We start from the raw sequence: 23,382 nt of genomic DNA, 5'->3' as shown, positions 1-23,382 counted from the left end.
GGGGTGCAGGCATGGGTGGGCCTGGGAGAGCATAGGGGAGCCAGGCCCAGCCAATCAGAATTAGTTTTTTCCCAACAATGGCGCTTTATTAGACAGAAATACTCCTCAGCACCCTTTTATTTCCACCAGCACAAAGTGCACCTGTGTAATGATCATGCTGTTTAATCAGCTTCTTGATATGCCACCCTGTTAGGTGGATGGATTATCTTGGCAAAATGAGAAATGCTCACTAACAGGGATATAAACATTTGTGCACAAAATTTGAGAGAAATAATGGAAAATTTCTGGAATTTTTATTTCAGCTCATGGGACCAACACTTTACATGTTGCATTTATATTTTTGTTCAGTGCATGATCCTTTGAAGTCAAGGTAAGTGGATAACTAAAATGTAATCTGTCTTAAGTATCTACACCTCTGGCAGAAAAGTAGTTGGCACTAATTTACCTTCATTAATCCAGGAGAAGCATTGAAAGCAAGTTCCCCTTATTAAGCTACAGTGTAACCTTCAGTCATGTTCAACTTTGCAAATACGTGATGTAATGAAAGCCAGATGACCTTTGACTCCCTTAAAATTAGTTATTTTTTAAGATGCAATGGTGTGTTGAAAGATTGCTTTATTTGCTATGCTAGGCCCACAACTGTACACCAGGCAGTGGGAACGAGACGAGCTGAAACTATATGAACTTGGGCTGTCCTCCAAGTCCAGAGAGGTACTGATCAATGTACTGGAACTTCAGCTTTAGTAAATACAGAAACGTTTCTTAACACTCCAAATGGTACATAAAGCAGTAGAAGAGACACAGAAAAAATCTCATTCTGTAAACAAAGTTTAATGTTAATCAATGCATGAGGTTTTCAACACGCTTTTCAGAAAAGCATTTGATTTACTTAATACAAAGCAAACAAGCTAACAAAATAGAACCTGCATTTCCTACAAAATAAAATGTATATAGTATGAAACCAGCCTTACATTGCAAGCACCAATTACATTTTCCCACTTGGACATATATACAGTATATATACACTCAAATGAAATACTGTAAGTACAGTTTGCAATCTCATTTTTTTTTTAAGTATTGGAATGTGTGTCCTGTACTTGTCTGTATTCCTGCAAAAAGTGCTTTCACAATGGCCTGAAGTCTTACGTGTATTTTATTTATTTTACCTTTGACCTTTATTTAACTAGGCAAGTCCGTTAAGAACAAATTCTTATTTTCAATGACAGCCTAGGAACAGTGGGTTAACTGCCTGTTCAGGGGCAGAACGACAGATTTGTACCTTGTCAGCTCGGGGGTTTGAACTTGCAACCTTCCGGTTACTAGTCCAACGCTCTACCCTGCCGCCCCAGGCTAGGGTTAATTAACAAGGGGGAAAAATTGCTAATAGATTAAAAACTAGAAAAATAACCTTTAAAGTGTCATCGGGGCGAGTGGGTCTTCACAGCTGGGGCAGTTTGTCCACAGGGGTGTCGAATTTGAAGTCCGGGGGGAAGAGGTCAGCTGCACGGGGGTAGATGAGTCGGTACGACTGTCTGATTGTGACGTCTGCCACACCGGCGATGTCTCCGATCTCTGTCCAAAAAGGAAGAGGATTTGCAGAAATGACTACTGGAGCTTTAAGTCTTCAGACCATTGGTGATAATCTCAGAAATATGAGTTCCTGAACATTCAGAAACAGCTCTCAAGTCAGAAATACACGTGTGGACCACAAACGGCACACTGTTGTGCTGTTGTTCGTGCCTGAAATGTACTGAACCGTGTTTTAAAGTTTATAGACAAACACAAATAGTTCAGATTCAGCCCATCAAGAAGACCTTGAAAAGACAACCACCACCACTATCTCCACCATCCTCCCACCCACAACCTCACCTTTCTGGGTCTTCTTCTCTGCGGAGGCCTGGGAGGCCATGTAGATGGCGGCGGCGGCCACAGAGATGGGGCTCCTGCCGGGCACCAGGTCCTGCTCCACGGCCTTCCGGGCGATGTAGGTGGCCGCCATCTGCACCTGCTTCGGCAGGCCCAGGTTGGAGCAGAAGCGGGACATGAAGTCTCCGGTGGTGATGAGGTCCACGCTGGTCTCCAGGGCCTTGAGGATCAGCTTGAAGCAGCGGCCGATCTCCTTTGGAGATGCGGGACACGGCGCAGATCTCTGCGGGGCATGGATGACAACAAGGGAGTCATTAGTGAAACCTTCAGGGACGTTTTAATAAGACATGCAAGAGAGAACATTTGAAAACAAAAATAAAAATCCCAGTTTCAGTCAGTTTTCCTCTGTTTGGTGCCTAATGAACACGATTCCAGGTCAATTTCATAACCGTGAAGTCTTGATTTAAAATTTGTAGCAACGGAAACAACCAGCACAAGCACTCACCCTAAGACGTTGCTTGGAACATGCTAATATGATCTTAAAACCATAGATGATTCGATATGTAATTCCATGCTCTAAAAACATCCTCTTGAGAGGAGCTCACCTTTAAATGTCCGAGGCACGCCCTCTTGTCTGCAGGCGATGTAAAGGCAGGCTGATGCGATGGCGTCGTTGGCCCGCCCCTTCAGGCTCTTCTGTTCGTACACTTGCTTAAATAAGTTATTTGTTCGGTCCTGTGGGTCAAAGACAACATTTTACCCTCAGTTTTGCCGTGAACAATCATATAGTTTAGTTCAGAGAAAACCTGCTAAAGAACTTGAGTTTTGGAAATAGATGAATCAGTTAGCTAGTTAGCTACTAGGTTCCACAAAAGCTAAACAAATGAAAGTAGAAGAGAGAACGGGACTCACTGTGATATTCCTTGGTAGGTTGATCCGGTCGGCCATGGTGGTAATCTCTTTGAAGGCGTTAAGCATGGCACGGTCTGAACTGCTCATGGTCCGCCGGTTCTGGTACTTGGAGTTGCCGAACTCGTCAAAACTAGCCGTGCCTGTTCCCTATGGTGACAACAGAATTGTTGGAACCATTAGTGATATAGACTTACTACCTGGTAAATCTTATGTTAATTAAGTATCTTATGGAAACCTAATGAAGGCCATATCACACAAAAAAAGCAGACATTTTATTTTCATTGAATTTCTTTGTCTGGCGCCACTAAGACCACAAACATAAAAATTGTTTTAAGCATCTTTCTCTGTAAGTGGTGACTATAGCTAGGTGGCAGGGCCTCTGTGCCAGTTGTGGCGCCAAGTAAGATGGCCAATGTGTGTACTTACCTTGCTGATCATGGTGGTCTCCCCCGTTGAGGAGTGGGTTCTGGGCGTCGCCCACTCTAGACAGGTCTTTGGTGGCTTTCTCATTGGTGAAGGTCCTCCACTCTGAGCCGACGTCAATCACCCTGTCACCTGGGAAACCACACACATTACTGGGCTCCTGAGTGGCGCAGCGGTCTAAGTGCTAGAGGCGTCACTACAGACCCTGGTTCGATTCCAAGCGGTATCACAACCGGCCGTGATCGGGAGTCCCATAGGGCGGCGCACAATTGGCCCAGCCTCGTCCTTGTTAGGGTTTGACCGGGGTTATGCCGTCATTGTAAATAAGAATTTGTTCTTAACCGACTTGCCTAGTTAAATAAAAATCTACATGGGGCTAAGCTCAAATACGTTTAAACCACTTCCTTTCCACATTTACCTTACTTTATCTCCTTGAGCACTTACATGAATACATAAAGGAGGCAAAAGCGATAAACACCAAGCACCCACTGTATTGATTTCACCATCATAGCATAATAGCGTGATGTATTGTTGTCTCTACTTTCCTGCCCTTTGTGCTGTTGTCTGTGCAAAATAATGTTTGTACCATGTGTTGTGCTGCTACCATGTTGTGTTTTCATGTGCTGCTGCCATGCTATGTTGTTGTCTTTAGGTCTCTCTTTGTGTAGTGTTGTGGTGTCTCTCTTTGTGTAGTGTTGTGGTGTCTCTCTTTGTGTAGTGTTGTGGTGTCTCTCTTTGTGTAGTGTTGTGGTGTCTCTCTTTGTGTAGTGTTGTGGTGTCTCTCTTTGTGTAGTGTTGTGGTGTCTCTCTTTGTGTAGTGTTGTGGTGTCTCTCTTTGTGTAGTGTTGTGGTGTCTCTCTTTGTACTATATTTGTATTTATTTGATCTGCCCCTGTCCCTCCGCAGGATGCCTTTTTCCTTCTGGTAGGCCGTTTGTTCTTAACTGACTTGCCTTGTTAAATACAATAACTTGGTGGAAGCATTATTTTATTTATTTAAGTCCTTCCTTTTGTGACAAAAAGAGAAGAGGATATTGAATATTAGGAAGGGGAGCGGTATTCAGTGACACTGGGAACAACACTTAATAAATGTAAATAAGAATAGTAACTGCGGTTGAAATCGGAAGTTTACATACACTGAGGTTGGAGTCATTAAAACTCATTTTTCAACCACTCCACAAATTTCTAGTAAACAAACTATAGTTTTGGCAAGACGGTTAGTGCATGACAAAAGTAATTTGTCCAACAATTGTTTACAGACAGATAATTCCACTTATAATTCAGAGTGTAGATTAGGGTATGTTTTTATTTGATCAACTTTAGGATATGTCTGAAACGTAACAGAATGTGGCAAAAGGGAAGGGGTCTGAATACTTTCTGAATCATCTGAAGAAGAAAATGCAAAACATCACTGAATTCAAGCGATCTGTTTACAGGTCCGCAACTGTTTTTATTTTTTGTTTTTGTCTTTCAGAAACGGTCACAACAAATGTCACTTCAAAAGGAAACTGCCGACACCTCCAAAGACATTTGATCATGTTCGCCATTGCTATGTCCTTTAGACGTCGTCCTAATACCAAAGTATACAGCAAATAAGGGCGTTGTCACCATTGTCACCATAACAGGTAAATGATGGCCGATTTTCAGGCACTGTTTTACGTCACTTTAATCGTGTTTACATACTGTTTGACCCACTTCAAATGTACATACTGTATTCTCGTCAATGATCATCCTATATAACTACTGCTGTACACAACTTTTACATTCATATACTGTCCATAATATCTATACACACACCATAATATACTTACAGTTGAAGTCGGAAGTTTACATACACTTAGGTTGGAGTCATTAAAACTTGTATTTCAGCCACTCCACAAATTTCTTTTTAACAAACTATAGTTTTGGCAAGTCGGTTAGGACATCTACTTTGTGCATGACACAAGTCATTTTTCCAGAAATTGTTTATAGACAGATTATTTCACTTATAATTCACTGTATCACAATTCCAGTGGGTCAGAAGTTTACATACACTAAGTTGACTGTGCCTTTAAACAGCTTTGAAAAGTCCAGAAAATTATGTCATGGCTTTAGAAGTTTCTGATAGGCTAATTGGCATAATTTGAGCCAGTTGGAGGTGAATCTGTGGATGTATTTCAAGGCCTACCTTCAAACTCAGCGCCTCTTTTCTTGAGATAATGGGAAGATCAAAAGAAATCAGCCAAGACCTCAGAAAAAAATTGTAGACCTCCACAAGTCTGGTTCATCCCTGGGAGCAATTTCCAAACGCCTGAAGGTACCACGTTCGTCTGTACAAACAATAGTACGCAAGTATAAACACCATGGGACAACGCAGCCGTCATCTCGCTCAGGAAGGAGACGCGTTCTGTCTCCTAGAGATGAACGTACTTTGGTGTGAAAAGTGTAAATCAATCCCAGAACAACAGCAAAGGACCTTGTGAAGATGCTGGAGGAAACAGGTACAAAAGTATCTATATCCACAGTAAAACAAGTCCTATATCGACATAACCTGAAAGGCCACTCTGCAAGGAAGAAGCCACTGTTCAAAAACCGCCATTAAAAAAGCCAGACTTCGGTTTGCAACCCCACATCGTACTTTTTGGAGAAATGTCCTCCGGTCTGATGAAACAAAAATAGAACTGTTTGGCAATAATGACCATCATTATGTTTGGAGGAAAAAGGGGGAGGCTTGCAAGCCGATGAACACCATCCCAACTGTGAAGCACGGGGGTGGCAGCATCATGTTGTGGGGGTGCTTTGCTGCAGGAGGGACTGGTGCACTTCACAAAATAGAAGGCATCATGAGGATGGAAAATTATGTGGATATTTTGAAGCAACATCTCAAGACATCAGACAGGAAGTTCAAGCTTGGTCGCAAATGTGTCTTCCAAATGGACAATGACCCCAAGCATACTTCCAAAGTTGTGGTAAAATGGCTTAAGGACAACAAAGTCAAGGTATTGGAGTGGCCATCACAAAGCCCTGACCTCAATCCTATAGAAAATTTGTGGGCAGAACTGAAAAGGCGTGTGCGAGCAAGGAGGCCTACAAACCTGACTCAGTTACACCAGTTCTGTCAGGAGGAATGGGCCAAAATTCACCCAACTTATTGTGGGAAGCTTGAGGAAGGCTACCCGAAACGTTAGATCCAAGTTAAACCATTTAAAGGCAATTTTACCAAATAATAATTGAGTGAATGTAAACTTCTGACCCACTGAGAATGTGATGAAAAAAATAAAAGCTGAAATAAATCATCACTCTCAACTATTATTCTGACATTTCACATTCTTAAAATAAAGTGCTGATCCTAACTGAGGTGGAGTGAGAATGGAGCTCAGGTGCATCCTGTTTCCATGGATCATCCTTCAGATGTTTCTACAACTTGGAGTCCACCTGTGGACATGACTTGGAAAGGCACACACTGCACAGTTGACAGTGCATGTCAGAGCAAAAACCAAGCCATGAGGTCAAAGGAATTGTCCGTAGAGCTCCGAGACAGGATTGTGTTGAGGCACAGATCTGGGGAAGGGTACCAAACATTTCTGCAGAATTGAAGGTCCCAAAGAACACAGTGATATCCATAATTCTTAAATGGAAGAAGTTTGGAACCACCAACACTCTTCTTAGAGCTGGCAGCCTGGCCAAACTTAGCAATCGGTGGAGAAGGGCCTTGGTCAGGGAGGTGACCAAGAACCCGATGGTCACTCTTACAGAGCTCTAGACTTCCTCTGTGGAGATGGGAGAATCTTCCAGAAGGACAACCACCTCTGCAGCACTCCACCAATCAGGCCTTTATGGTAGAGTGGCCAGACGGAAGACACTCTTCAGTAAAAGGCACAAGAATTTTCCAAAAGGCACCTAAAGGATTCTCAGACCATGAGAAACAAGATTCTCTGGTCTGATGAAACCAAGATTGAACTCGTTGGCCTGAATGCCAAGCGTCACTTCTGGAGGAAATCTGGCACCCTCCCTACAGTGAAGCATGGCTGTGGCAGCGTCATGCTGCCGGGATGTTTTTCAGCGGCAGGTACTGGGAGTCTAGTCAGGATCGAGGGAAAGATGAAAGGACCAAAGTACAGAGAGATCCTTGGTGAAAACCCAAGCTCCCGAGTGGTGCAGCGGTCTAAGCCACTGCATCTCAGTGCTAGAGGCGTCAGTACAGACCCTTGTTTGATCCTGGGCTGTTTCATATCCGGCCGTGATCGGGAATCCCATAGGGTGGTGCACAATTGTCCCAGCATCGTCCGGATTAGGGGAGGGTTTGGCAGTCATTGTAAAAAAAGAATTTGTTCTTAACTGACTTGCCAAGTTAAATAAAGGTTAACGACCCTAAGCCAACAGCCAAGACAACGCAGGAGTGGCTTCGGGACAAGTCTGAATGTCCTTGAGTCGCCCAGCCAAAGCCAGGAACTTGATCCTGGTCGAACATCTCTGGAGAGAACTGAAAATAGCTGTGCAGTGATGCTCCCCATCAAACCTGACAGAGTGTCAGAGAAGAATGGGAGAAACTCCCCAAATACAGGTGTGCCAAGCTTGTAGCGTCATACCCAAGAAGACTCTGTAGGCTGTAATCGCTGCCAAAGGTGCTTCAACAAAGTACTGAGTAAAGGGTCTGAATACTTATGTAACTGTAATATTTTTTATACATTTGCAAAAAAATCTAAAAACATGTCTTTGCTTTGTCATTATGGGGTATTGTGTGTAGATTGATGAGAGGGGGGGGGGACAATTTAATCCATTTGAGAACAAAGGCTATAACGGGGTCTGAATACTCAAAATGGGAGTCCCATAGGACTGTTACGTTCAGATAGAGCCCTGCAATGCAATCTGTTGCTCTAACTAGGGTGGCTTTTCCAAGGCCGTCTAAGGGAAGCGTGGACAGATTTGATTCTATTGCATCTTTGACGTGATGTTATGTTTCTATCATTTCCTGGTATTATGCACTCTAGCTATGTGACAGGTCATACATGACATCTTTAGTCCCCCTCTGCTCCCAATTTCTATTCTTTTTCTACCCTTTCATGTGTGTACTTTACTGTATTTATACTTGGGATATATCTTTTCAACATGAACAATTCAAAAATTGCTGGAGAACATCTGTAAGGGCCTTGCTGCTCAAGTCACATCACAAACAACAGCACAAACACATCACTCCCCCTGAACTAGAGGTTAGGACTGTGTCTGTAGAAGTGTAGGCCCAGAAGTTTCGAGTTTTAATGTCACGGGCACAAGTACAGTGAAATGCCTTTCTAAACCCAACAATTCAGCGATCAATATCAATGTAGTACAAATAACACGAGGAAGAACAAAAACACACAAGAAATAAAGAAAATAAGCTCTATATACAAGGTCAGTTCCAATACCATATAGAACAAACAACGTGTAGGAATACTGGAGTGATAGAGGTAGATACAGTGGGGCAAAAATGTATTTAATCAGCCACCAATTGTGCAAGTTCTCCCACTTAAAAAGATGAGAGAGGCCTGTAATTTTCATTATAGGTACACTTCAACTATGACAGACAAAATGAGAAGGAAAAAAATCCAGAAAATCACATTGTAGGATTTTTAATGAATTTATTTGAAAATTATGGTGGAAAATAAGTATTTGGTCACCTACAAACAAGCAAGATTTCTGGCTCTCACAGACCTGTAACTTCTTCTTTAAGAGGCTCCTCTGTCCTCCACTCGTTACTTGTATTAATGGCACCTGTTTGAACTTGTTATCAGTATGACGTTGAAGGAGAGTTTGTTGTCCCGGCACCACACTGCCAGGTCACTGACCACCTCCCGCCACCAGTGATCAGGCCTACCACCGTCGTGTCATCAGCAAACTTGATGTCGGAGTCGCAGTCGTGGGTGAACAGGGGGTGTTGAGGGTCACCGTGGGGTCAGTGTGGCGGCCGTGATGTTGCCCACCCTCACTATCTGGAGTCGGCCCGTCAGGAAGTCCAGGATCCAGTTGCAGAGGGAGGTGTTCAGTCCCAGGGTCCTAAGCTTGGTGACGAGCTTGGAGGGGACAATAGCGTTGAACGCTGAGCTGTAGTCAATGAACAGCATTCTCAAGTAGGTATTCCTCTTATTTAGGTGGGTGAGGGCAGTGTGGAGTGCAATTGAGATTGCGTCGTCTATGGATATGTTCGGGCGGTATGCAAATTGAAGAGAGGGTCTAGGGTGTCTGGGATGATCGAGTTATTGTGTGCCATTACCAGCCTTTCAAAGCAATTCATGATTACAGATGTGAGTGCTACAGAGCGGTAGTCATGGTGGCATGAAGCCTTAGAGTTCTTGGGAACAGGAATGATGGTGGCCATCTTAAAACATGTGGGGATTACAGACTGGGACACGGAGAGGTTGAAAATTACTGTGAATATGTCTGCCAGCTGATCTGCATATGCTCTGAGAAAGCACCCTGGAATACCATCCGGCCCCGCAGCCTTGCGAGTGTTGACTTGATTAAAGACCTTACGTCGGCCTCAGAGAGTGAGATCACCCAGTCCTCTGGTTCGGTGAGGACTCTCACGCACGGTATGGTGTTGTTATTGTCGAAGCATGCATAAAATGCGTTGAGTTTGTCTAGTAGAGAGGCATCGTTGGGCAGACCACGTCTGGGCCTTCCTTTGTAATCCGTAACGGTCTGTAGCCCCTGCCACATGCGACGGAGCCTGTGTAATCTGATTCCACTTTATTCCTATATTGTCCTTTTGATCGTTTGACGACTCTACGGAGGTCGTAGGGGACTACTTGCACTTGTTCCTTCTGTAGCTCAGTTGGTAGAGCATGGCGCTTGTAACGCCAGGGTAGTGGGTTCGATCCCCGGGACCACCCATACGTAGAATGTATGCACACATGACTGTAAGTTGCTTTGGATAAAAGCGTCTGCTAAATGGCATATATTATTATTATTATTATTCCTGTCCTCAGCCGTAGCATCAGGGTTGTCTGCGATGGCTCTATGTGCAGTAGCCCTGTCCTTTAGTTTAACACCAACCTCTGTGTTACTCCAGGGACTTTTGATTGGGATAGCAGCGACCCTTCACTGTTGGGATGTCGCCAATGCATTTCCTTATGAAGCCAGTGAGAGAGGTGGTTAGCTCATCGATGTTATAGGCGGAGTATTGGAACATATTCCAATCAGAGCTTGCAAAGCAATCCTGTAGCATAATCTCTGATTCTGATGACCATTTCTCAATGGAACAAGTCACGGGTATTGTTTTGAGCTTCTGCTTGCAAAAAGGAAGCAGGAGTCATGATCTGACTTGCCCGAATCGCGAACGAGGGAGGGCCTTGTATGCTTGCTTGTGGGTAGAGTAACAGTGCTCTAGGACTATCGCCCTAGTGGCAAAGGAGACATGTTGATGGAATTTGGACATCACACGTCTTATAATAATAATATATGCCATTTAGCAGACGCTTTTTATCCAAAGCGACTTACAGTCATGTGTGCATACATTCTACGTATGGGTGGTCCCGGGAATCGAACCCACTACCCTGGCGTTACAAGTGCCATGCTCTACCAACTGAGCTACAGAAGGACCACAAGGTCTTAATGACACGGAATTAACAAGGCAGCCAGCTTGTAAGCCAGATGTAAGTTTTCTTGCTTGTTTACAGCCTCGTACAGTTGGTTAAGTGCCAGCCTGTTAGATTTCATGTCCTGAGGTGGAATTTATACAACAGTCACGATAACAGCTGAAAACTCCCTCGGGAGGTAGACGGTCGGCATTTGACAATCAGGTATTCCAAGACTTGTGAACAATGGGTCGAGACGACCACTGAGCTCGAGTCAGAACACCATTTGTTGTTGATTAAGAGGCTCATCGTTCCCCTCTCAATTTCCCTGACTCCACTGTCCTGTCCACTCGGTTAATGGAGAATCCAGCGAGTTGGATAGCCACGGGGGGTCTTGTCCGAAAGCAATGTTTTTAAAAAAGCAGAAAATATTGCAGGTTCGAGGGAAAAAAGCTGAGAATATTGTAGGTTCGAGAGTCCCGTTGGTAGCAAAGCCGTGATCGGAAGTCATCCATCTTATTATCAATTGGCCAATAGAATGAAGGGAAGAGGTAGCTGGTTTTCCTTTCACCTTAATGTCGCCAGGATTTCCCCTAACATGCATCTAACACTGGCAATGTCTCTTGGGTTCCCCCTGAACATTGGGTCAGAATTACAGAAAGAGCCCAGGGCGGATGAGTCACAGTTGAAGCCGGAATTGGGGTAAGTAACTGCTGATCCGATGTTCAAAAGTCCTTGTCGGTTATAAGAAAGCAAATTAGAGAAAATAAAGCACATAAGGCCTCTGTGCATGTTATGTTGCCCTATTTACCTACTGCAAAGACCTTCGCCATACAGATAAGGCTTTGTGACAGTCTGTTGACGGGTGTGTGTGCATGCATACGTGTATTACTATCCTCATGGGTACCGGAAATCCCCAACAGTCCCCACAAGGATAGTAAAACAAGGATAATTCTCTCTCATGGGGTCATTTCCCACATCCCAATGGCGACAAAGGCTATTTTAAGCTTATGGTTTAGGTTTACAATAAGGGTTAGGTTTAGGGCTTAAAGTTAGGGTTAGGGAACGCAGGATTTTGAATGGAAATACATTTTAGGTCCCCGCAAGGATAGTAAAACATATGCTATGTGTGTGCAGCCTATCACTCACCCACTACAAGGCCACACTCGGGGCAGATCATATCCCCTGCTCTGTAGTCTTCCACCAGCATGGCGTCTGGGTGGTTGGGGCACTGCACCTTAGGACGGGCCAGGCCGTCTCCACTGCAAGTAAAGAATAGATCCCTGAGGTCAGCCAACATGGGACCTCTTACCTTTGACCCTGCCTAGTGAGAGATAACACAGCACTGGGTGTGATCTCCATAATGCTGGTTAACTGCCAAGGACATGGTATTACTTTACTTTACTCTATACACTTCAGTGAACACTGCACAGTTGATAAAGCTGATTGACAAGGTGAGGTCAAGGGGAGGAAGGTGAGGTCAAGATGAGGAAGTATGTTGTTTAGTGAGTTGGCAAATTATGATAATGATATGTCTGTCTTTCCTTTAATCTGAGAAATATGAGGATCATATGAGAAATATGAGGATCATCAAAAAACACTTCTGCAAAATGACATACAATGTAGCAAAAGCAATTCTGGCGGCCTGGTTTACAACAGTAACTGTTCACAAGCATCAACACCAGTCATTATGTTACTTGTTTATTTTTCGAATATGTATATGCATAGCAAGATAAATGGACTGGGGAATAGGCATACTACAAGACTAATACAGAAAGCCACTGCAGCGATTGTGTCAACATAATGTAAATGAGTTTACAACCTAAATTATGATTCTGTGGTGATGTGGCCAAAAAACGTTGGGACAATGGGGACCCAAAAAATGGGCTTCCAGCGTTTCAGAAAATCATCCTCGACACCAATACCAAAACATAACATTTAGCTAACGGACTTGGTGGCAACCTTTGGCTAGTGAAAAGTGAAAACAAGATATTTTGAGACAGCCAGTGAAATAAATTGCTGGTTAACCAACCCAATCAACGTGCCGTGTCCATGTGACAATTTTCTATTCAATGGACTGAATGACTTCTCATGATTAAATCACTGTCTATGTGTCCGTTGACACTCGGCTACTGTAAATACATTAATGTAGCTAGCAAATTGGATTTAACCAGCTGAGCTGGCCAGACAACATCACCTTGCCAAGTTGCGACATCACCCATCCCTAAAAGCATTGCTTATTGACACTCGCGTTTGCATCATGATTTGGAAGTTAGACACCATGTTGCGCTACCTAACGTTATGACGGATGTTTACAAACAATATGATCAAGTTGACATGATATACGATCGAGACCATGTGTAAAATTGTGATTTGATAACGTTAGTGTTTTTGGTAGGCTAAGCGAAGGTTAGCTAAAAGTCAGTAATGGACATTCCGGCGGCTATGATGGAAAACACTTAGAAACAAGCGTCTCTCCGTGTTAACCACCCATTTGATCAATAACTTTCACTTTCCCATATGAAAAGACATTGATGCAAAACACAGAAAACAGCTTGGGATACATATTGTACACACCGGCTTGTTGATGCCATGTCCGCTAGCTTTATAACGCGAACAATGGCTTCTTCTACCTTTTATACATGTATTTTTTTCGGCACACGTGGTTAAATGATGACGGAAGGGCAAAAGGCTCAAACTTTTAAAAAAAGCGATTAAAATATGAGGACTGGATGTAGGCTACTTGTAAAAGTATAATAGACCGTCACAGCTCAATGCTTTTGACACTTCAAAATGGATCAAATTTACTCTCTGAGCATAACATGGAAGTGAATAAAGATAATCAAGTGTAACCAAAAGGCGAAACCATTTAAACAAACTTGTGGATTTTTGTGTGTTTGTGTCTCTCAAACTTTATAAAGAAAAAGTCATCTTATTATTACATGCTGGGTTATTTTTGCAATGAATACTAGCCAACACCTCTTCAAGCTGGGCAGCTGGAACAAACCCCCCCAGTCCTGTTTCCATCAGAGATTAATATTTCCACTTGCCAGACACTAAAGAAAAAAGCACGTACATGCTGGGTTATGTGTACCGTGTTGCCTACATGGGAAAACATCATTGGAAAAAAGTGCTCAAACAGCAATGGTAGTGACATAACCTTACTTAACCCCATTCAACAAACTGACTCAACTCTGAGCAGCCAATACAGCAGTCTCACTTTGTAAGAGCCGTAGCAGACAGGCCTGTCTATGAAGCTGTCAGAGGCGGCATTGTCTCTGTGTGCCAGCCTGTGCCCCTAGTCTCGGACTGTATTGCCTTGATTCTCTCTCACCGACACCACCCCTGTACTAATTGACCTCAAAATCTCTGGTTGGACGACAGAGAATTTAAAGAGAAATCAAATGTTTCACAAATCATTTATGACTGTATTACAATGACTGTGGCATGCACCTTGAGCTGTTTAGGATTACATTGATTAATGGATTACATTGCCATAAATAAACAAGCCTTGTCAGCAGCACATATTTTAGTCAAAGACATTGAAGACTAGTAGGAGGTGAATAGAATTATTCTCCTTTCACCTGTAAGACAACAGCAGGACATTGAAGACTAGTAGGAGGTGAATAGAATTATTCTCCTTTCACCTGTAAGACAACAGCAGGACATTGAAGACTAGTAGGAGGTGAATAGAATTATTCTCCTTTCACCTGTAAGACAACAGCAGGACATTGAAGACTAGTAGGAGGTGAATAGAATTATTCTCCTTTCACCTGTAAGACAACAGCAGGACATTGAAGACTAGTAGGAGGTGAATAGAATTATTCTCCTTTCACCTGTAAGACAACAGCAGGTGGAGCTAAATCCAAAAATGTCAGATACGACCATTATTAAAGGCTCTTTCAGGCTTTCAAATGCTAAATACTAAATCACATTATTATTGTACTCAAGTCTCATGATGAATTACCATACAGAATGAATCTATACCAATTATGTAAAGATCCATTCCTCTGAATATCTGAGATTCTCAAAGGAAAGGCAAAGATCTGCCAGATCTTACAACACCAGGACGCCTGGATATGTATGTGACTTGTCAGCTGACCACATCACATTGTTCACGTGCTTGTCGGAACTAGTGCCACGACCAACCACGTGGCATATACGTTATAGCAATCTGTCAGTCGATGACACAGTCAATGACGTGGCACGCAACCACTGGTTGATGCAAGCAACACACTAGTGTCACATTAGTGACACACTAATGGTCGATGCGTCATCCTGGTGAGCAATCTCATCCAACTGTGGGGAATGCTGCCAGCACCGTGTGGTGTGAGTCCCTGAGTCCCATCTGAGCACAATGGTTATTCTCTCATCTGCACTGATAAACACAAACAACACTTTCAATGAGTCACACAGAACATCATACAGCTAGACAGTACATGGCAAGTGGTACCGGAGCGCCAAGTCTAGGTCCAAGAGGCTTCTTAACCGCTTCTACCCCCAAGCCATAAGACTCCTGAACATCTAATCAAATGGCTACCCAGACTATTTGCATTGCAAATATAACTCTACCTACATGTATTTATTACCTCAATTACCTTGACTAACCGGTGCCCCCGCACATTGACTCTGTACCGGTACCCTCTGTATATAGCCTCCACATTGACTCTGTACCGGTACCCTCTGTATATAGCCTCCACATTGACTCTGTACCGGTACCCTCTGTATATAGCCTCGCTATTTTTATTTTACTGCTGCTCTTTAATGTTACTTGTTACTTTTATTTCTTATTCTTATATTGTAAGTTTATTATATATATATTTTAACTGCATTGTTGGTTTGGGCTTGTAAGTAAGCATTTTCACTGTAAGGTCTACACCTGCTGTATTCGGCGCATGTGACAAATACAATTTGATTTGATTTACATGTTCTTACCATTGCAGACTGCTGAGGCCAGGATGACTCGTGATAATGTCCGGAATGGAGTAAATGGAATTGCATCAAAGACATAATGTGTTCTGGAACTCTTCCATTCACTCCATTCCAGCCATTATTATGTGCCATCCTCCCCTCGGCAGCCTCCATTGGTTCTTACATCAGCCTACATCAACTGACTGTTCCCCACCTGAGCCACCCCAGGCTGTTGACATTCTTTATCAGCCATGATTACTGATTCAGACTGTCTCGGGCAGCCTCATTCGAAGAAGGTGAATATGCACAGACATATCAGTAACCCGTGAATATAAGGCTGTAGCTGTAGTCACTTGGAATTATTACTTATAATATTACAATCTGGTATACTGGGATTGGGGACATGTCGTGCTTACTAGTCATCAATTGTCATGGAAAGAGGTGTGTCTGAGATTATGTTTTCATCTGGGAAGTTCATGCAAATTCAGGAGGGACTAGGCTACTAATTAGGTAGTTATAATGTATGCACTTTCCAGACAGCACATCAAATCATTAACTGTTATGATTGCCTCAGGTTGATCCTCAAGGGCTGATGGGTGAAGGGTGTTGTTGTATGAGATTTTCTTTGGTAAGGGAAGGAGGGATAAATTTACTATGTGTTCAGCCCTTTGTCAACACATGACCTGGTTGCTAAGAACACGTGGTGGGTACGTCCGTCCGTCTGCTGCTGTCCCTGGGGGCCGGTCCTCATTACACAACGGCTCCGCCCATTCTCCATTGCTGTGACCATGACCACAACCCTGTATGCAAAATGTCCTTTTGTAAGATATCCGGAGGCAAAGTCATTATTAATCATGAGTTGCAACCATTGGTTAATGCATGCAACGTCTGAGCAGGGGAATGCAACCTTTAGCTTGCTTGCTGGCATGAGCAGTGAACACTCTCCATGTACTTTTAATGGCCAGCCGTGCAGAACAATTGGTGGCTGACTAAATACTTTTTTTGCCCCACTGTATATGCCATACCTCAATTCCTCGTCAATCCAATTCCCCAGGTCGTTGCTGTAAATGAGAACGTGTTTGTTCTCAGTCAACTTACCTGGTAAAATAACGGATAAATAAAAATACATTGAAAAGGGGGATTTAACCGTTTTTACAGTCATTTTCTTAACGGGTACTTGCTTATTAATACCTGGAATAAGCAATTTCATAAATGTGTCAGGTGCAATGTCTGGTTGCTCCTCATTACAAGCTACAGCTCATGTAACCCAATATTGCATGCTCTGATATTGCAAAAATGGAAATACAAGTAATAAGCTATTGGGTTCAAGTCCGGGCTCTGGCTGGGCTACTCAAGGCCATTCAGTGACTTGTTCCGAAGCCACTCCTGCGTTGTCTTGGCTGTGTGCTTAGGGTCGTTGTCCTGTTGGACGGTGAACCTTCGCCCCTGCTCTGGTTCTCTGTGGAGATCATCGGGTTCTTGGTCACCTCCCTGATCAAGGCCTTTCTCCCCTGATTGCTCAGTTTGGCCGGGCGGCCAGCATCTTGACGGTTCCAAACTTCTTCCATTTAAGACTGATGGAGGCCACTGTGTTCTTGGGGACCTTCAATGATGCAGAAATGTTTTGGTACCCTTCCCAAGATCTGTGCCTCGATACAATCCTGTCTCAGGGGCCTCTACGGACAATTCCTTCAAAAAAAAAAAAAGACAGGTGTGTGCCTTTCCAAATCATGTCCAATCAATTGAAATTACCGCAGGTGGACTCCAATCAAGTTGTGGAAACGTCTCAAGAATGATCAATGGAAACAGGATGCACCTGAGTTCAATTTCAAGTCTCATAGCAATAGTTTTAAAAACCTGTTTTCGCTTTGTCATTATGGAGTATTGTGTGTAGATTGATGAGTATTTTATTTTATTAAATCCATTTTAGAATAAGGCTGTAACCTAACAAAATGTGGAAAAAGCCAAGGGGTCTGAATGCTAAGCAACCTTAGGATATCTTAATGCATCTTGGAAAATATAGACTTGTAAACACAGAGAGATAGATACACTAGGCAGAATGATCAACTATGAATATTTATGATGACTGTAAAGCTGAACTTTTTGGGTAGACAGCCTTTCAAGTCAAAATTATCTCTCATTCAGTGCTGTACGGCTGTGCCTGACAAAAATACATACAGTTACACAAGTGGTCTGAGACAGTCAAAGGTTTCCCTGTGGATGTAATATGTTCAGCCTCTTGCAATTACATTAGCCCCCCACAGATTTGATTCCAAATCCATTATGGCATCCCAAATCCAATATGGTTTCCTGTATATTTAAATGAGAGACATCTTTTAGATGTGTGTACTGTACTTGTGTACCTCATATTATTTTTGTGTAATTCAACTATGTTAGGAATCCAATAGGCCTACCATAATTACACTCAAACACCATTGTCTGGATATACAGTAGAAAAGGCAGCAGATTGCTCGGCAACACCGTGCATTCCAAGTCACGAGCCTTTGAGGATCAAGGAAAGAGAACTTCACATTCTCTCCTTCACAACCAGACAACCAACCATTCCACTACTGGTGTATCCCGTGCATAATTCAGGCTAAGATAACATTCCACTTAGTAAATGGGTCTCGTTGGCATGCAAGCTGCACCTGCTGAGTGCCTGCACTCAACTGTTGTAGAAATGGAAACTGATCACCACACAGCCCTGAATACCCCGCCAGCCATACAGGAAGTATACTGCCCTTGTTCGCTGCAGCTTGCCCAGAATGACCAGTTAACTGTGCAACCTGGTAAGGCACCTGAACTACACAACCACCACTGGCTACTGTGTCTCCTCGGACCTGTTAGGACACACTCATGTCTTGCTCATCTCAAAGACTTAGAATTCACCTGGCACACTTAGTTTCAGTGGGGAAAAGAGGGGAGATGTTAGAGCTGTACATACTGTATATGCTACTAGAGTGGCTGACGGTTGTGTTGCAGGTTGCTTTCCTGTAACTTGGTTACTCTGCTATTCACTTGTATCCTAAAAAAAACATGAACACACATTGAACAACTCGTTCGCTTCAGCTATTCAAACACAACAGTGGCATGGCGGTACCACTCATAGTCCTAGTTAAACCAAGAGCTATATGACACATTTTGAAAGACAGAATAACACAATACTAAATTAACCGTGGCAATTTATATGCTGGCACGGGTGTTTGAGTGTAATTATGTCGGCCATAATGGATTCAGAATAAAAATGTATTTACACCAAAACAGTTTTTATGGGCATGAGTGTTTTACACAATAAAAAATGTATATTTACATGTGATTTGACCTCCATCAAATGGTAGTATGACAGCCCTATTGGTCCATGCTAAGACAGGTTATATCCACGATGAGTCTTCTATCTCCTTGACAACGTGCACAAAGTCGTCCACTTTATGTCAGTTCATTTGTAAACAACGTAACCATTACACAATTTCTATTCTCGCTCAAATAAGCCTCAAGTTGAAAATGAGCAATTCATTGTTTTGTCGCCCAAATTCAACGCTCTCTTTCAACCTCTTGCCTCGCCTCTTCCTCTCTGGCAAAGTCTAGGGTGGCCTGAAAGAAAATATGTGTCCTCCTGACTGAATCGCAAGAGTAGGGTGTAAAGATACAAAATCCTTCAAGGAACCTTGGACCCCCAAAAAAGGACATTTCAATGTCTGAGCCTACTTGTTGTCCTTAGTGCCAGTTACAATAGCCACAACATCAAAAGATGTGGAACTGTATTTTTTGTCAGGCAGGACCATACAACACTGAATAAGAGCACATTTGACTTGGAAAGCTATCAATAATACAGCTACTAAAATGTTAAGCCTACACAATTATTAATAGTTTGCTATTTCCACCTATTGAATCTCTGTGTTTACAGGTCTATATTTCCAAGAAGCATTAAGGTATCCTAATGCTGTTTGTTTGTGTATGTGGGACAGACAACTGTCTATATCAGAGCTTGCAATATCGGGTTTCATGAGTTTCTGGCCCATCTCCCCTTAAGCCGCAAATTATTATGCACTTCTAGAGGTAAGGGGTGTATCACAATATCGATCAACTTAACCACTTTTGCAAATCCATTTTGTAAATGGGAGACATTAGAGATGTGAATAAATATGTTTGTTTTGTTCTACCTTGGGTATCTCAAAAATGTATAGGTTTTGCCACTAGTTTATAGTGTAAAATGTCTCTTCTGTGTGTCTGCCACTATATACAGTTCTGGCATCAGATCTATGCTGTTTGTTAATCACAATCCATCTCAGGTCACTGTAGAATTCTCTCTTTGTTATGTTATAACAGTATCCCCCACATTCTGAAATTGCATTTTTGTCCCCCCCAGTTTTAGCATTGGAATGTGATACAAAACGAGGCAACAGTGTGCTTTAGGACCATGCGGACGACTCCGAGCATCGGGTAGGCTGTTTTTATCCAACAATTTTTTTGTTTTGTTATGTCCCCCCACTTCTAAAACCAAAGTTGCGCCCCTGTAATAAACAATAACAATACAAATGTAATAAGAAGTTTAAGGGACACAATTTTTTGTATGCTGATTTTTTTGTTGTTGTTGCAATTTCTCTGTCATAATAATATATTTGAATATGTCTGATCATTGGGCAATGGCTGCCCCTCCCCACCTACCAAGTTTTCTGATAGGCTGAGCTAAGGTGGTGCAAAAATTCACATTCAAATTCAAACGTGCATCAGCAGAGACCAGCTCTGACTCCCACTTTTTGTAACCCACTTTTTTTTTTTTTTCCCTGGTCCAAGAGCTATGACCTTGTCTGCGCTGAGAAATTATGCTAGGTTTAGCACCGACAGACCAGCTGCTGCTGCAGAAGACAGTCGACGTAGGGAGAAAACAGAAAAAAAGAGACACACTGACACAGACTTAGCCTACTGCTGCCAGTTAATATTGTGGCTGTATATCGTGTGAAATAGTAGGCTAATTAACACTTAGGCCCAATTTAGGGAAGGGGGGATTCAGGGAAATGCATATGACAGGCACTAACTAGCATTAGTCTAAAAAATCATTAGATTGGATTTTATAACACATACGCCAATAGCCATCTATTAGACATTAAATACAGTGCTACTGCTTTTTATCAAATACAAGTCATTATGTATTACAATGAAACACTGAATTAATGCATAATATTTGCTAAATAATCTCTGTTAAAGGTCAATTCAGGGACTGCGTAACTTAAATGTTTATTTTCTTCTGAAAATCAGTTTCTTCAGCCAGCGAGTGGGTCTTATGAGCTGTAGTAATGACTGCCCCTGGTGTCAAATGACATTACATAGCCACTGCAGGCTGGAAAGCCCTGCCTATATCCTGTCTATTTAACTTGCTGAAAGGCCTGTCACGCGGCACTGTCAAACGAAGCACAACGCTGGAAATCTATCTTCATAAACTAGTCCCGGCATCATTCTATGACAAACACAGAAGGAGAGAGAGAGACTCAGCCAGCGGACCAGGAACCACCAACCTGAGAAGGGAGACATTAAAGGAAGGTAAGATAGTCACTGGGGAGCTGTAATCTATACGTCATCTGGTTGACCCTCCGGAGAACCATTGAACAGCCCCACAAACTGGGGGCTCAGCTTCTTGCAGGGCAGGCAGAGTGGGAGGTTCCTGGTGGAGAGCCAGACACGATCACCAAGATGGAACAAGGGAGTCTTACTGCGGTGGCGATCCGTCTGCTCCTTCTGACAGTGGACGGCGCACTGGAGTCTCACGTGGTCATCGCTTCACACTTCTGCACGCCTGAACCACATTTCCCAGACCACAAGGGCTATGACCCGAGAGGGAGAAATTATGGGTGCATTCAGGACCCTCTCCTGAATCGTAGAGATGGGACAGGGCATTAGCTTTGGGTCAGCGTGAAGTCAAATCTAGTAAAGAAAAGGGCCCACCTTGCTTGGCACGGGTTCAGCCGCCTCGTGAGTATGACGAATGGGTCCTTGGCACCCTCCAGCCTGTGTCTACACTCCTCTAATGCCAACTTCACTACCAGGAGCTCTCGATCACCGACGTCATAATTTCTCTGCAGGAGATTATCTCTTAGAGTAATATGCACAAAAATACCATTTCTGTGGATTACCTTGTCATTGAGACAGGACAGCCCCCACACCCACCTCTGAAGCGTCCACCTCCACCACAAAGGGTAGCGTCGGATCAGGGTGTTTGAGCAATGGGGCAGAGGTTAAACGCCCCTTCAGTAGGCGGAAGGCCTTGTCAGCTGCTGGACTCCACACCAACCTATGGGGACCACCCTTGAGAGGTGATGGAGCTAAAGTTCCTGATGAAATGGTGGTAGAAGTTGGCATTCGCTGTAACCCCTTTATGGCGGTTGGGACTGGCCATGACCTGACAACATCTACCTTCTTAACGTCCATCATCACTCCTTGCAGGCTGATCTGGTAGCCTAGAAAGGAAACAGCTTCCTGATGAAATTGGCACCTCTGCCTTGACATATAGTTGGTTGGCCAGGAGGCATTCCAGAACTACTTGGTTGGCCAGGAGGCATTCCAGAACTACTTGGTTGGCCAGGAGGCATTCCAGAACTACTTGGTTGGCCAGGAGGCATTCCAGAACTACTTGGTTGGCCAGGAGGCATTCCAGAACTACTTGGTTGGCCAGGAGGCATTCCAGAACTACTTGGTTGGCCAGGAGGCATTCCAGAACTACTTGGTTGGCCAGGAGGCATTCCAGAACTACTTGGTTGGCCAGGAGGCATTCCAGAACTACTTGGTTGGCCAGGAGGCATTCCAGAACTACTTGGTTGGCCAGGAGGCATTCCAGAACTACTTGGTTGGCCAGGAGGCATTCCAGAACTACTTGGTTGGCCAGGAGGCATTCCAGAACTACTTGGTTGGCCAGGAGGCATTCCAGAACTACTTGGTTGGCCAGGAGGCATTCCAGAACTACTCGGACGTGAGTGATGTGATCCTCCAAGGTAGCAGAGTAGGCAGAGTAGCAGAGGATGTTGCCGATATACACGGCCACCTGGCGTCCGAGCATGTCCCGGAACACCTCGTTAACGAATGCCTGGAACACAGAGAGCATTGGCTTAGCCAAAAGGCATCACCAAGTACTCATAGTGACCAGATATCATGCTGAAAGCTGTCTTCCATTCATCCCCCTCCCGGATGCGGATGAGATTGAATGCACTCCGCAGCTCTGTAATCAATAGATGGGCGTAATCCCTGTTGGAGCGCTTCATGAATGTACTCCTCCATGGCCTTGGTTTCAGCCACCGACAGAGGGTAGATGTGTCTGCGCGGGGGCGCAGAGCATGCAAGCAGGTCTGTTGCATATTACCTCCCACAGGTCCTGGTATACCTCCAGGATGTTGGGCTGAAGAGCAACCACAGGACTCTCAACCGAAATAGAACCACCGGGGATGGGAAAGTAGGTCCTCCGGTATTCGGGTGTCCAGTCTGTGATTTTCATCCTCAACCATGAGATGGTAGGGTTATGGCATTGGAGCCATGGGAGGCCGAAGATGATCTTGTGAGCTGGTGCACTAAGCATGAAGAAGGGAATGTTCTCTTGATGGATGGACAGTGCGGTTGAGTGGTGTGGTGATGTGTCTGATGGTCCCGGAGCCTGGTGGCAGATTTATCAAGGGCTGGAACAGGAAACGGAGAGGAGAGCGGGTATGAGGTGATGTTATGAGAGGAGGCAAGGGTTTGGTCAATAAAGTAGACAT

General features: G+C 43.7%; 1 pseudogene; it reads right to left on the bottom strand.

Moving 5' to 3' along the window:
- Window positions 1-1,335: 1,335 nt before the first annotated feature.
- Window positions 1,336-13,326, bottom strand: LOC124009096 (annotated as a pseudogene).
- Window positions 13,327-23,382: the final 10,056 nt, after the last annotated feature.

The sequence above is a fragment of the Oncorhynchus gorbuscha genome, linkage group LG22 (assembly GCF_021184085.1).
Source record: "Oncorhynchus gorbuscha isolate QuinsamMale2020 ecotype Even-year linkage group LG22, OgorEven_v1.0, whole genome shotgun sequence".
NCBI lineage: Eukaryota > Metazoa > Chordata > Actinopteri > Salmoniformes > Salmonidae > Oncorhynchus > Oncorhynchus gorbuscha.
This window is presented reverse-complemented; position numbering and strand designations above follow the sequence as displayed.